The following is a 15,644-nucleotide window of genomic DNA, read 5'->3' as shown; positions in this document are numbered from 1 at the left end:
TTGCTTCATGGAGGTAAGATTCTCTCTCAGAACCCCTAAACGAATTGCTGGAAAGAATATAGAGAGGAGGTGTAGAGAGGGAATTAGATTAATCAGGTGCTGCATCATGTGCCCTGTTTATTGCACACTCACTGTATAACTAGCATTGTGCTAGACACTAGGGATACAAAGACAAGTAAGAGAGTTCTAGCCTCTAGGAGCTCCCAGTCTAGTCAATGTGTAAACAACCCAATACTTCCCCAAAGTAAAAACCAAGTTGAAGAGTCAGGGCCCACAGAAATAGCAAAGGAGGAAGTGAATTAAGAGGCAATGACCCCAGGACCTTTGCACCTGTTCTTCTCCCTCAGCTGGAAGCTGTCTCTGGAGATATCCTTGTGGCTCACTCCTTCAGTCATGCTCAGAAAAAAGTCAGCATCAGGGAGGAAAGAAAGTTAGATGAATCTGTAGGGTTTGTAGCATCCCTGGGACCTTCTGATCCAACCAAATGTACCAAATCTCTTACTGTATTACTCACCAACTTTGCTCACAGTACTTTCCTCATATGTGGGTCAGCTTTCCTCGATACCAAATCTCTCATAGATGGTCAGTATTTCTAAATAACATGTGTTCTGGGATAAGCCCCTCACAGAAACCTAAGTCAAGCCCTCTCCTTGTTACTCAGTCACCAATCAGGGTCCCCCTGTGCAGTAAAGACATGGCCCCCTGGAGCTCCAGGCTGCAGCGTAGTAGTGGAGGTCAAGGGCAAGGCTGTGCTATTGCTGGCTGGCATGGCTCATGAGAACGGGTGATTAAAGTCTTAAGAATTTTACAAGCCAGCTGATGACATGTTGGTGGCTTGAAGTCAATCGTGGTGTGATTATTCAAACCATCCAAACCAGCCAATGGTACATATCACGGCTCCTTTTTCTCCTGTAAAGCCAGTTTTGAGCATTTACTAGCACACCATTGCCAAGGACGATCCTTCTGGGTTTTGCAGGGAACAGCTCTGAGCAAATGGTTCCATTAGCGAGAATGAGACAACACGTGTGGAAAGGGACAGAGAACAGCACCCTCCTTGACCCTAAGCAAGGACCAAAGTCCTCACAGGCTCCATGCTCACCAACTCCCCAAGGGAGGGGCTGGCAAACTTTCTGTAAAGGGCCAGAGTCAGTATTTTCAGCTTTACTGGCCATCTGGTCACTATTGCTACTGTGCAAGTCTGCCTTTGTAGCACAAAAATAACCGTAGATAATATGTAAACATTTGCCGTGGCTGTATTCTGACAGAATTTTATTTATGGACACTGAAATTTGAATTTCATATCATTTTCACATGTCACAAAATATCATTCTTCTTTTGATCTTTGTTCAGCCATTTCTAAATGTAAAAACCATCCCAAGCTCACAGGCTGTACAAAATCAGACAGCGGGCAGGATTTGGCCTGTGGGCTTGTAGTTTGCCCAACACTGTCTTGGGAGAGAGATGACCCCCATGTCTCAATGAATAGTGGTGACAATTCTCATTATTGACAAGTTTTTGCACCGAGTGCCAGCCTAAGAGCTTTATATGCATTTGCTCACTTAATCCTTAAAGCAGTCCAAAAATAAATAACATTATTAAGGCTGAGAGAAGAAAAATAGCATGGTCAAGGTCACACAGTGGGAACATGGCAGAGCTGGCTAAGGATTTGGACTCATTTTTGCCTCATTTAAAGTCTGTGCTCTCAGCCTCTGCTGCCCCAATTTGAAATCCTGGGTCTTGTGTGCAGGAAATAACCCTGATCATTCGCCCCCAGCTCATACATCTATCCTCCTTCAGCCATCGCTTGCAGCCAGCCCATCTTTCTGGAACCACCCTTCTCCGCATTCACGGGTCCTAGAAGTCATCCGGTAAACTTGCCTTAGGACGGGCAAAGTCACATTTATAACTTTATCTTTTATAAAGAACTCCATAAAATGCGCACATAGGTTGAGTAACACTTGTAACTTCTTTCCAAAAATCAGCCTAAAAAGAGACACCTGGGTCACATGAGGATCCACGTGGAGCCCTGGGCTGGACTTCACCCTCGACTGACACAAGAGCAAGTGCAAGCTGACGAATGTCTTCTCCAACTCAGGAGCTGGCAGGACAAAGCCAGGAGCTCTGTTTTGACCATTTTTTAAATAAGGCACAGAAAATTAACTCTTGAGAGGACAGTGAGTCCTGGAGGGAAAAAAATTATTTAGTGTGTGGTGGTATGTGTGTGTGTGTGTGTGTGTGTGTGTGTGTGTATTTATGGAAGTAATATTCTGAAATGAAAAAAACACACAAATTATAAGGTTAAATTATTTCTAGGAAATTAAATGTCATAATTTCTGTAATTATCTCACTACTTCAGTAAAAAAATCTGATGAAGCGTGTTAATATTGTTAGCTCTAAGTGAGACGTTTCATTATTCACCAAAAAAATTTAAACCCCTTAAAACAAATAGCATGATTGAACAAGAGACAGATTTTTCAAGAACAGAAATACGTTGTTTACCTCAAGTTCTAAGATAAATCAGAGGGACGGTGACCTACGTGCAGTTGAGCGGTGTCCTGACAATGATTTTCCAGTTTAGGTCAGCCCTGGCCACAGACGATCCTTCACTTGGCCATTAATTTTACTCAGCTTTGAAACAGGCCCAATCTATCCTTGCCAGTAAAACTCAGAAATCCAGGCACACGTTTAAAGGGAAATTTCGTTCAACCTTGAAAACCAGGATGAACAGATACTGGCTTATGAAGAAAGTTGATGTGTCCCCTTGGGAAGCTAGCTCTTTAAATAATAAAGTGCCATCCATGCCTGCTTGACCTTGAAAAAGGTCAAGCTACTGGTGATGGAGCCCAGGCTTCAAAAGAAGAACCAGATGTCAGAATGGGAATGATCAAGAAGACTGATACTGATGATGCCAAGTCCTGGTGAGGTTTTGGGGAGGGAGGCACATGCATGCACTTTGGATGGGAGTTTAAATTGGTGGAACCTTCCTGGAGAAAAAATTGGCAACATGTAGAAAAGCCTGTTTAAAAGTCTCTACCTTTGGGGCCTCTGGGTGGCTCAGTCAGTTAAGCCTTTGACTTGGGCTCAGGTCATGATCTTGTGGTTCACAAGTTCAAGCCCCATGTCAGGCTTGGGCTGACAGCTCAGAGCCTAGAGCCTGCTTCAGATTCTGTGTCTCCCCCTCTCTGCCCCTCCCCCGCTCACGCTCTGTCTCTCTGTCTCTCCCTCAAAAATAAATGAACATTAAAAAAAATTTTTTTTTAAGTCTCTGACTTAGAAGTCCCACCCCTAGAAATTAGCCCTAAGGCTAAGGAAATAACTGGATAAACGTGTTAAAATAAACAAACGGGGCACCTGGGTGGCTCAGTTGGTTGAGCGTTTGACTTCGGCTCAGGTCATGATCTTGCAGTTTGTAAGTTCAAGGTCCACAACCCTCTAGCTGCTGTCAGCGCAGAGCCGGCTTTGGATCCTCTGTCCACCTCTCTCTCTGCCCAACCCCCCTTGCATGCTGTCTCTCAAAAATAAATAAACCTTTAAAAAAATTAATTAAATAAACAACAGGATGTTAATTACCAGAGAGTTTATAGTACTGATAAATTGGAAATGACCTGAACATTTATCAGTAGGAATTTGGTTACATAATTATGACATCAATACAATGAAAAGTATGAAGCCATGCACTAGAATGATATGGCTCTAATGTTTGAAAATGTGGAAAAAGAGATGTTCATACACTAGTAAGTGGAGGAAAACTGGGTCCTCAGATTCTACTAGGGAAAGGCGCACGTATGTAACTAGAGAGGGTTCTGGAAATAGTGATTCGGGAGCTGTGGCAAGACAACAATGTCAATTTCAATATCAACCGCAGTGCTAGGAGTGGACAAAGGAACATTAGACACCTGTCTTTGTTCAGGAAACTCCAGACACATCCCAAGAACCAGAGCCCCACCTATGTGACATCAAGATCCAGACTAAAAGCAGGAGTCACGTCAACATTTCTACATGACAAAGAGACCGGGCCCTGCCAGGATGCCACATTTGAATGACTGAGCAGGCTAGACCTCAGAATCCGCAGCAAGAGAGAGAGATCATTCACAGAGACTTCCTGTAGCTGAACCAGATGAGCCGGCTGCAGTGATGGCTTGTTTTGCCAAATTCCTCTGAGAGCTGGACAGAAGCATCCGCTGGGAACTCAGAGTCGTCAAGCAGCCGCCATAGCAAAGACTGAGCAAGGGTGACCATCAATGAAGAAGAAACAAATCTAAAACACTTCAAAGTATCTCTGCAAGCCATCTGACTTACAGGTGACATCAGGAATGGACACAACAGACAGACAAGCCCGGCAAGCGGTGCCCCAGACAGGGCAGAGAGGCTGACAAGCATTTTTTGTTTGCTTGCTTTCAAATCTTCTATTCAGTGACATCAATAGTCTCTGAAAGCCCTCTCCCTTATTTTACTTACAAATTAATTTATGTAGGGGCGCCTGGGTGGCTCATTCGGTTGAGCGACCGATTTCGGTTCAGGTCATGATCTCACGGTTTGTGAGTTCGAGCCCCACTTTGGGCTCTGTGCTGACAGCTCAGAGCCTGGAGCCTGCTTCAGATTCTGTGTCTCCCTCTCTCTCTGCCCCTTCCCCACTCATGCGCGTGCGCTCTCTCTCTCTCTGTCTCTCTCTCTCTCTGTCTCAGAAATAAACATTAAACAAATTTAAAATAAAAAATTAATTTATGTAATAAGCTACATTATTACATAAATTAATTTCCATTTATCCCTCCATCCCCACCCCCGTGCTCCTTTCACCACAGGCAATCATTTTAATGTGTTTAGTGTGGATATTCTAATTGCAAGTGTTTTGCAAAACATGTAACGTTTTGTGTTCATGGATTTTCAACTTACATCAATGGTTATGTTGAGCATCGCATTCTGTTTTCTGCCTTTTCCACTCAACATTAGTGTGGCTATATGTTGCCAGATTCCATATTGCTGTCTGTATATGGGATTTGTTGTTCCTGGCTGCTGCATGATGGGCCAGTTGTGCGTCTCCACAACACCTTCCCCATTTGCACTCCAGTGATGGGCAGGTGCCCACAAATAATATTGCAGTTAATGTTAATGCATATGTCTTCTCAGACCTGCGGGAGAACATCTCTGGGATATACACTCAGAACTGTACTGTTGGAACACTGGATGTGTGTGTACTTAATTTGACTAAATTCTGCAAGATTGCTTACCAGAATGGCTGTACCAATCTATACTGGCGTTAGCACAGTGTGAAGATTCCTTTGTCTCCATGTCCCCAGGGGAGGGATCACCAACAAGAAATGGGTCACAATAGGGAGCTCTCTTTGAGACTATAGGCTTTTTGTGTCTCACTCCCAGGCTGGATGTCTGAGCTCAGAGCACCTGAGAAGCTCCTGGGAGTTGGTACTGAGAACGCCCATTGCTAGGGTTTCCTGGAAAAAAAGATGAATTAATGTGTCCACTGTGAGTCAGTCATTCAGCAAATATTTCTTGAGTGCCTTCTGTGTGCAAAGTTCCATTCTAATGGAGAAAATCTCATGTGGTCTGTGCCTTTTTTTGTATGTAGAAATTAATGGGTAGGGGCACCTGGGTGGCTCAGTCAGTTAAGCACCCAACTCTTGATATGGGCTCAGGTCTTGAACTCACAGTCACCGGATCAAGCCCAGCGTGAGGTTCCACGCTCAGCATGGAGCCTGCTTGGAATTCTCTCTCTCCCTCTCTCTCTGCTTCTCCCCTGCTCACATTCTCTCTCTCTCTCTCTCTCTCTCTCAAAATAAATAAGTAAATATTTTAAAAAGTTTTTTTTTAAAAAAAGAAGAAATTAATGGGGAAGAATAGCTTTGATTTAAATTCTTCCAAATATATCACCACAAGCACGCAAGGTTACGAACGAGAATTTCAGGATGCTGTGGGGAAACTAACCTAAACAAGAATGAAAGCCTCCCAAGAGCAGGGAGTTTCAACATTGTACTCCAGCTTCTAGAAGAATGCCTGCCATACAGCTGGCCCTCTCAAATATTTGCTGAATAAGTGACTAGACAAAAAGAGGGTCCGCGGGTAGGGCAGGCCTCCTTAAGGACATGACGCCCAAACTAAGCCTCGGAAGCTGAGCGAGGGTGAGTTAGGGCAACGTGATGGTGGTGATGATGCTGATGGAGGTTCCAGGAGCTCTCCCAGGTAAGGCATCAGGGATGGGGGCATAATGTCAGCAACACCTAAACACATCTGTGCAAATACTCTCACATGCCACCTCAGGCACAGGTGCCCTGGAAAGCTGAGCCCTCTTCTCAATGAAGCTGTTGGAACCAAGTCCAGACCTGTGAGGCAGGGGCACAGATGAGAGGAAATCCTGCAGCCACAGAGCAGAAGACAATGTTTCTATAGCACAGATTGGTAAAAAAAAAAAAAAAAAATTGGTAATATATTAAAAAGAGAACATGTTTAAAACCACAGAGACCTGAATTTGAATCTCCTGCTCTATCTCTTGGCAGCTAAGTAAACGTTACAAATTCCCTGACCTCCTTTAGCTTCCTCATGAATAAACAAATGGATGATATCAACTTTATAGGGGTTTTGAGAAGCTCAGTTGGTTAAGCATCTGACTTTGGCTCAGGTCATGAGATCGAGCCCCGTGTTGGGCTCTGTGCTGACAGCTCAGAGCCCGGAGCCTGCTTCAGATTCTGTGTCACCCTCTCTCTCTGCCCCTCCCCTGCTCACGCTCTGACTCTAACAAACGTTAAAAAAAATTTATAGGGGTTTTGAGAAAATTAACTGAGATCTGTTATATCTATAAGACACTAGATAATAATAAAATATATTATTATAATAGTAGCCATTGCTAAACACTTATTTGCGAAGCACTTTACTTAAATTTATTCTTCTATCCCTAGTACCTACTTTGTAGGGTTCTGTGTGCACATAAGCACTTAGAGTAGCACCTGGTACAAAAAAAACACACTCAAAAAATATTAGGGGCACCTGGGTGGCTCAGTCGGTTAAGCGTCCTACTCTTGATTTTGGCTCAGGGCATGATCTCACAGTTTGTGAATTTGAGCCCTGCATCAGGCTCTATGAGGACAGTTCGGAGCCTGCTTAGGATTCTTTCTCCCCTTCTCTCTCTCCCCAGATAAATAAAAAAAAACGTTTTAAGTGTTAGATATCATCGCATAAATATTCTTATTTTACAGATGAAGAAACTGGGGCTCAGAGAGTTAAATAACTTACCCAAATTCAATTATCCAATAAAGGGCGGAAGCAGGATCAAACAAGCACAGGATCAGCCTCTGCGCTTTATGCCAAGGGCAGTGTCTCACACACAACAGGCCTCCAAAGACATGTTAGCCTCTCTTCCCACCCATCTCCCTGCCTCCCGTTTTCCTCTCTTGAGGAGTACTTAGCAATGAGAAACTTCATAAAGGCCTTCAAGTATGGACAGAACTATTAGTGATAGTATAGGGCATCTAAGTGTTCCTCTGTATACACGCACACACATACACAGAAACTTACAGTTATTTCCGTCACATGTGGAAGGCAGGCCATAAGTATTGTAACTGGTCCTAAACAGACACAACGACATGTGCCAGCTTACTTCTGGGCGCTCCGGACCTTTATGACAAATATCAAGGGATTTTAAACAAAGCTTTGTTTAAAACTGGAGGTAATTTAAATGAGGAGATACTGAGTCACTTCTTCATCTTCCCTTGAAGAAGTAGGAAAATTCCATTATGGTGCCTGATAATTACTACTTATTTAATTTCTAAAGGAATACAAAAATTGGGCAGAATCTAGGTCGCTGAATTCCATATAGTCACTTGGATTTTATTTTAAACAAAATAAACCCAAGGCATAAAGAGGCTCAAGTATTCCAGAGACAGGATAAATCATTTGAAATAGACATATGGGAGCCTGAAGCATTCTTTTTCCTTCTCTCTCTCTCTCTCTCTTTCTCCCTCTCTCTGTAATTTATTTTCCAAGGGATATTTCACTCAGATGGAGTAATCTGTTTCCTGAGAGACTCCAGGAATTCTCTTGGGATGTCTTGAGGCTCTGGTTGAAGGTACAGTGATTAAGTAACTCAGTCCAGATGAAGAACCAAATGTTTTCTATCCACTCTTCCCAGGCTCCCCCAGCTCTTTGAGTTTTTAACCCTGTGATCTCTTCCTTGCACGTGGATTTTCAGAGAGTGCACTAACCAGAGATAGAAAGGATTTATTTTATAAGATGGTCTAGATATCTTGGGCTTTCAGCCAGGCATAGAAAGGACTTCTGACTGTGGAAATGTGAAAGGAAGATTGCTGAAATCACACACACACACACACACACACACACACACGGAGTGGGAGAAAGGAAGATGGCGAGAAAAAATGGAGATGAGTTAGATCGGGTGCAGTTCATATTAATGGTGTACTAGGCGGGGCTTGAGGGAATTGCATGAGTAATGAAAATAAATCTAAGATAAAATTTTTAAAGCTGAAAAAAATACAGGATCTGTTTTTCAGGATGAGTATAAAAACTATAGAAATTTTGTTTTATCATGAATAAATGTATGTTTCCAACTAGGGATGATTATATAGAACAACTTGTGAAATGAATCCTTTCCATCTCTGGTTAGGATACACCCTTTTCTCCTGAATTGGAGCACTACAATGAGAGGTGTGTGTGTGTGGGGCGGGTGTATTGAATTACTATCTACATAAATGGATACTACGTGTCATATCGATTTTCTGGTAATTTAACACTAATTCCAGGCAAAGAATCCTGGGAAATTCCAGACTTATGAATGCTTTTCTGGAAGGTCACAATCAAGATGTGTAGAAATCCAACTGTATTTCGGACAATTCCTGGATTCTTTTTAAAATTAGGAAACAGAGTGTCTGCATTGATTTGCCTCCTCTTTAAGCAAATACCTTTCATTAAATTGCTAGTATTTTAAGAATTTGGCCTGATCCTCAAAATACTTCAGAAGGAAATGTGACAAGCGGTACCACTACGATTCTCCAGAGATTGAAGAGAATGCGCTTAGCAGGCCATTGGTGGAAATAACCATAAATGCCAAATTTCATGACTCATGGTATAGTGAGAGGCCCATTACACACGATCATCTCCTTGCCTCTAGAAACCAGAAACTGCTTTACTTCACTTAGAAACCCAAGTTTCCTTTAACAAAAAATAAAAGGAAGCTGTACCGTTACATTTTTTTCACACAGTGCCAAATCATTCAGTCGATCCTGTGAAGAAAAAAAGAAGACAATTTAATTCAGCTAGCTTTAAATAAGGAAAAATAACCCAACGTTGGGTCAGTTAGCTGCAATGAGATAAACGCCTCCTCCATCTGACTACTCTCCTTTTTCCTGCTGTCTCCAATTTCATGTGCTTTATTTCTGCTCCCTTAACCTAAAGCTACCATCAACACCACTACTACAAAATAGTAAGAATGAACATGAGCATGTGCCCCTCTAGGCTCTCTGCCTATAGAAATAGGTACTATTATCATTCCCATTTTACAGATGAGGAAATAGCTTTAGCGAATGTTGAGTAAATGGCCCACCGTCACACACTAGTAAGAGTGGAAGAGCAGGGTCCAAACCCAGGGCGGTGCAAAGTTCACATCTTTGAGGAAGTCTCAAATGTTGACCATTTGCTGACCTTCCCTGTAATTAAACTGTTCATTGAAGCGTGACTCCTCCCATGCTCATCTGCATTTCCATAAGGACTTGATTAGAATGTAAACGCCATCAGGGTAGAAATTTGCTCTCTTTTGGTGATAGCTGCATCCCTGTGCTCAGCAGGCGGTAGACGGTCCATGATCAAAGTTGGTTTTATGGGTCTTCCAGCAGGGCAGTGGCACAGGGCCCCCCACTCGGAAGGGCTCCACACTTGCTTGGTGTTACTATTCTGTAGTCACCATCTTGAAATTCTTAGTGACTGTATCTTTGAATCTGTGTTTTGTGGATGAAGTCTGATGGAACAGTGGAGCATGGGCGGGGCACTTTGAGGCTCGGCTCAGATGTGGTCCCTCTTCCCACCACCTCCACACCGGCCGCCTCTCTGGGTTCTTGGCTGCACACTCCCCACCTGTAGTGCTCTGGGTGACAAGTAAGGTAGGTGATCGGGGTAGGCAGACGGTGACTCTGGCCGAGGCATGGATGCCAAAAGGCTGCCGCTGGGTGCCTGTGCCCTGCAGCATCTACTGGATGGGCATGGCAGCAGCCACCCCGCCCTGGACGGGCAGCTCCACAAATGCATTCAGTGGGTGACTCCACCATGGCAAGCCTCTCACCACACCTGATCCAGGAACCAAGCGCATCCTGGTGTGGAGGCTGCAGTGCCTTTGGAGGACCTGCCTGTCCCCAGCCAGGGCCCAGCACATCAGACGCAGTGCTACATAGTGAGTCATGGAATGGGGCCCCAGGTTCCCGCAGAGATCAGCATTTCCCCAGGCGCATCCAGTACCCAAGGGAGCATACCATTAAATGACAAAATTAGATCAGATTAGTTTAAATTAAATTAACAACATTAAATATACGCTGTGAGAAATAAGCCCACTGGCCCAATCGAAGAAGGGACGCATAGACTCGCGGAGCACAGTGAAGCGAGACTTTCATCAACATCCTTGCAAGAGCGGGTGTCTGATGGACAGGCACACTCAGGGCAGTTACAGCAGGCAATTTATCTCTTAGCGTGCAAGCCCTTCCCGTGGTTCCTCATTGGCTGAGTACGAGAGAGGTTACAGCCTTACCCAGAAGTTGCCTATGCCTACCTAAGGCACAAAGGAGTCTGATTGGAACAAATGTACATTACTTGAGGTGACACAGAAACTCCAGTTCTTCGGTGCGTGCTCGTTGCAAAGCCCGCAAAAAATAAGCCCACGAAATGGAGAAGGGGGAAAAAGAACGAGGAAGTGAAGTGTCTAAGTGTTTGGGACTCCACTGTTGGGGGCTGGGGTGTTCGTACGTATTTCCAACAGGTTGTAAACCTATTGTTAACTAGACAGCACAGGTTTTATTTGGTATTTCTGAAAATGAGTCATCTCACTGACTTCTCACACACATTAAATAAAACACCATGACATTTCAAGAGAGAAACCACAAAAGAAAAGGTTTAATATTTTAGTGTTTTTTAATCGCATTTTTTCCTACGTTTTGGATGGGGGGGCCACACGTTTTCATTTTGCAAAGGGCCTCGCAAATTATGTAGCTGATCTTGTCAAGAGTTATGTATTATATATTAATAATTTGGACTCTCGGAAATCAGAACTTTTAGGTCTCAAAGGAATAAAGCATGAAGATCAAGAAACCGTGGCATCTTGGACTGGAAGTTTTTCTTTCAGATGATATTCCTAATATCATGGATGTTGGGGACAATGGATAAGACAATATGGATATTGGGGACAATGGATAAGAAAATAGTATATACCCAAGAACTTCTTGGCAATCAGAGCTAGCATAGGCCATCTACAGACACCTAAGTGAAATCTCCCACATGATAACTGTGGCTTCCATAGGCAAATTAACCAGTAGACATTTATTATTTAGCTAGTAAGGTCTTTGGGAGTCAATGTGATTGCTTTTTGGTATGGTCGTGCCATTTCCTAGTTGAGACCCATTTCCCGTGATGCCCTATTGTCTCACATTTGACTGCTTTTCAAATATTCTCACGCTTGCACGTGTGAAGCCTGGCCCCTGGAACATTTGTGTGTTTTACTCCTTTTTCCAGCATCACATGTGGGAAGATCTGTCACACTTCCTTTTAGGGCTGCAATTCTATGAATCTGTTACCAAAGAGAGTTCACAAACACCATTATATATCTAAGGGATGTAATTATTTATTGTGGGGTGTGATATTTTTATATTTCCCTCTTCGCTACTGGACTATGCACTTTATGTAAGGACGCATGCATTATTCATGGTAGTCTAACTCCTGAAACAAGCCTCAACTCTCACAGTGGCTTAAAATAATAAGGGTAGGCTTTTTCGCACTCATGTCTGGTCCAGTGGGAGTTAGTCAGGGCTGATTTACTCCCCACGGTCATTTAAGGTCTCAGGTTCTTCCATCCTGTGATCTCCTCATCCCCTCCGTCCTCCAAATCTTCTACTAGTTTATTAGCATTTGGCTGACAGACAAGGAAAAATAGAGCCTGTTGGGGGATTGTGAGAGAGATTTTTAGGGGTCAGGCCCGGAAGTGACATACATCACTTCCACCCACATTCTACTGGCTTACACCATCACCTGACTCTACTTAACTGCAGGGAAGGTTGCCAGGCCTTTTCCTGGTAGTGAAGTCCTTTCTGAAATTCAGATAGGCATGGGATTTAAATATTTAAATACAGGGAATGGTCAGCGAATGGTCTGTTTTTGAGCCTGTCATCTACATTTGAACTTAGCCTACCCTAAAGTTAAATCCCACCCTGCAACTTTACTAGCTGTATAATCAAGGCAACTTACTTATTTAATCTTCTCTTAGCCTGTTTGCATCTAGGTTTGTGCCTAGAAGAGAAAGAAATAAACTTAACTGGGATTGTTTTTTGTGGTTATGGTGAAGACTGTGGTATTTTCTTTATGTATGTGATGACTGGCACCTCTGGAAGTATTCAAAACATACTTTCCAAATGAAGAAATAAATGAAGTGGGTTCGCTAGGATGGGGTGGGTTCTGGGAGCAAAAGGAAAATTCTGATCTGGGTGGATTTAACATGAGAGGAGGAGTGTTATTTAGAAAAAAAAAAGAATTATTCCAGGAGATGACTGGAATTATTGATTTGTGTTTGTCCTCTGATCCAGTGACTAAGTGGGTAATGTCGTATTCAAACTCAACTTTCTCTACCCCCATTTATTTTTCTTCTTTTAGTGAATTGTTTCTTCCCTTATTAGACTCCTTTCTTCTTATATTTGTCCATTCTCCAAAGAATGTGCCAAAGGTTTTCCAAATTCTGATCCTGCTCTTTCCGGGGTGTCATCTGTTGCCTTAAAAACACTCTGCAAGACATTAGTGTCTCAGCAGAGCATAATAAACTTCAGCTTGGCTTTAGGACAAAAGCAGTGCCACACAATGACGCATCTTCCATAAAATAAGCTGTCCCCTAAACAGGGAGAATATAAATGCAGCACACATTATCGTAGTAGCAGATATTCATCTCCACCCACAAACTCAAATGTGCCAGAATTATATCATTGGCATTTTCTCATTTCCTTTAAATCAACTTCATTTTTTTTTCTCGAAGCTCCCATCCCACTGTCTGGGGCAGAATTTCATTTTAGACATTATTAGAGCCTGAATCTGTCCAGAATCTGGGTTGGAGCCCAGAACCAGGAGAAGGTCCTCTAATCTCTCGTTTGTCCCAGTTCATCCTGAGTTCCTGTGTTGCCCAAACCAAAGTCCAGATGTCCTTGACTTCCCTGACATGTATGCGCTCAGTGCCTCAGTGGTCCAGCATCCCAGACACTATGTGGCCATCCTATGTGAGGCTTTTCCTACGTGGAGGTATTCAGGAAGTCAAGATTAGAAGTTAATGGTGGATAAGAATACAATCAATGATTATTAGTAAAGTTTGGTGTCACTCCCTTGATTACTGCTAAGGAACTGTCAGTTTTACACAGATTGCTTTGGCAACATCAGTGCAAATGTCAACATAGTGGCAATCTAGGGGCAGACCTCAGTGATATTAATCTTGCTAAGGGATACTTTTAAGGAAACAAATTCCATGACACCTAAGAATCTAAGTTCACACCAATGATAAGGAGTCTGAAAATAAGCTATATGATGTTAAAGCAGAGAAACCCAAAGTTGATTAGGACGGGGTAAGCTCAAGCCCAACAAACAACAACAAACCTTAAGAACGTTTAACCCAACATCTAAACCTGGATTCAATTCTCCCACTTGCTTTTCTGCTCTATTTTTTATCCATCTGTCGTAAGAACTATAATTATGTAGTTACATCATATTATTGTCACCTAATCTAATTAGAGTGGTCAATCTAAACACGAAAGTAGCAGGAATAGACTTCTTAAGTTAAGACATGACTTTCTTTGTGCACAAAACAAATATGGCCATTCCACAAAGAATTAAGCTTGAATTTCTTGAGGATGCTGTACTTTAATAGTTACCAAATATTGTGTAAAAGTCCCACTAAGAAATTAGATTTTACACCCTGGGTCGCTGGGAAATAGGAATAATAACAACAATACTTTATGTGTGTAGCAAAGCAACTATATGTTAGCCAGTTAGATTATCATCCCAGCCCAGAATAATAGGAATAGAATAGCTTATTATTAATCCCATTATGCAGAAGGGAACACTGAGAAATTATGTGATTTGCCCATGGTCATATATTATTAAGTGGAAGAAATGGGACCATAACTCAGGCTATTGTCTAAAAAGCCTTTAATCCTTTCTGTTCTCTGTTTATGTACATTTTGATTCTGTTAAATTATATTGTTTTTATTTTCCCATTAGCTCAAGGACAACATCTTAGTAGAACATCTGGATTTAATATTCTTTCCACAAACTCTTCAGAGTCTATTCATTTGAATGAAGGGCTTTTGTCAACAGTTAACCCTTCAGACTGCCTGTCAGACAAACAAAAAAGCAAGACCGACTGTACAGATTTAAAATACATTTTATAGTAGTCAGGGAATTGAATTTACTTTCTAATTCTGTGGAATGAATTATTTATAGTCAAGATAGAATGCTAGATCAAACTTATCTGTCTTTAAGCACCAGACATTTCCAGAATCCAGAAGAAGGGGTCAGTCACTGAGATGGTTGGTTTATGTCGTAATCCTGACCAGGCATCATTAGAATGGAGAAGATTTAGGAAGTCTGGGATTCCAACATATTTGCAGGACCAGGCAAAGACCTGGAGTCTGAGCATAGTAAGTAGGCCAAGGGAATATCATTCTTCTGATGAGAGGGAGGGCAGAGGGGCAACACAGGAATTCTAAGATAGGTCTACAATACGGGCCCTGCTCACAGGGGATGGGACAGCAAGATGTGTGGCACAATAGGAAAAGGGCTCAAGACAGAGATCTTGGCTTGAAGTTACATTCTATTATACAACACAGCCAGTAGGTGTTTGAACCAAAATTGCAATGTAGGCAATCCAGCTCCAGAGTCCCGAAGCACTTAAGGTGTCTTTGGTAAGGACATTTAGAGAAGCACCGATTGAGTCCTACAGGGGAACAGAAGGAGGGAGAGAGGCAGACAGATACCACTCTGACCAAAGGGAATAAGGAAAGCTTCAGAGAATAAGGAAGGCTTCACAGAGAGGTGCATTTGAACAGGGTTCGATATTGGGGAAAATTCTGATAGCCAGGAAATAGCATGTGAGTGATGGAAAAACCCACCTAAGATGGTTTAGGCAGAACAAAAGTGTTCTGACGTACATGTCTGAAAAATCTAGTCATAGTTCTGGCTTTCAGCTCAGCTTGATCAGGGCTCCTGTTGGCATTGTAGGGGAGGAAAAGAAAATTTTTCTCTGTTACTTTCCTACCTCCTATGTTCTCTGGCTGGAGCCCTACAAATTAGACTGACAAAAAGCAGATTAACAAGAAAAAAAACAAAAACAAAAACCAATTAACATGTGCAGCATGCATGTACATAGGAGAAACTCCGTGACAAGTAACTCAAAG

General features: G+C 42.5%; 1 long non-coding RNA gene across 1 annotated transcript in view; it reads right to left on the bottom strand.

Annotated features, from left to right (window-relative positions):
• The window catches only part of LOC123591301, a 34,911-nt gene extending 31,785 nt beyond the window's left edge, over positions 1-3,126 (bottom strand). The window contains exon 1 of the long non-coding RNA XR_006709216.1: positions 1,782-3,126. This is a non-coding gene — a long non-coding RNA (uncharacterized LOC123591301). The remainder of the gene's footprint in view (positions 1-1,781) is intronic.
• Between the last annotated feature and the right edge of the window lie 12,518 nt (positions 3,127-15,644).

The sequence above is a fragment of the Leopardus geoffroyi genome, chromosome B4 (assembly GCF_018350155.1).
Source record: "Leopardus geoffroyi isolate Oge1 chromosome B4, O.geoffroyi_Oge1_pat1.0, whole genome shotgun sequence".
In the NCBI taxonomy this organism is placed as follows: domain Eukaryota; kingdom Metazoa; phylum Chordata; class Mammalia; order Carnivora; family Felidae; genus Leopardus; species Leopardus geoffroyi.
The sequence above is the reverse complement of the archived record's forward strand: the minus strand, read 5'-3'. Positions and strand labels throughout refer to the sequence as shown.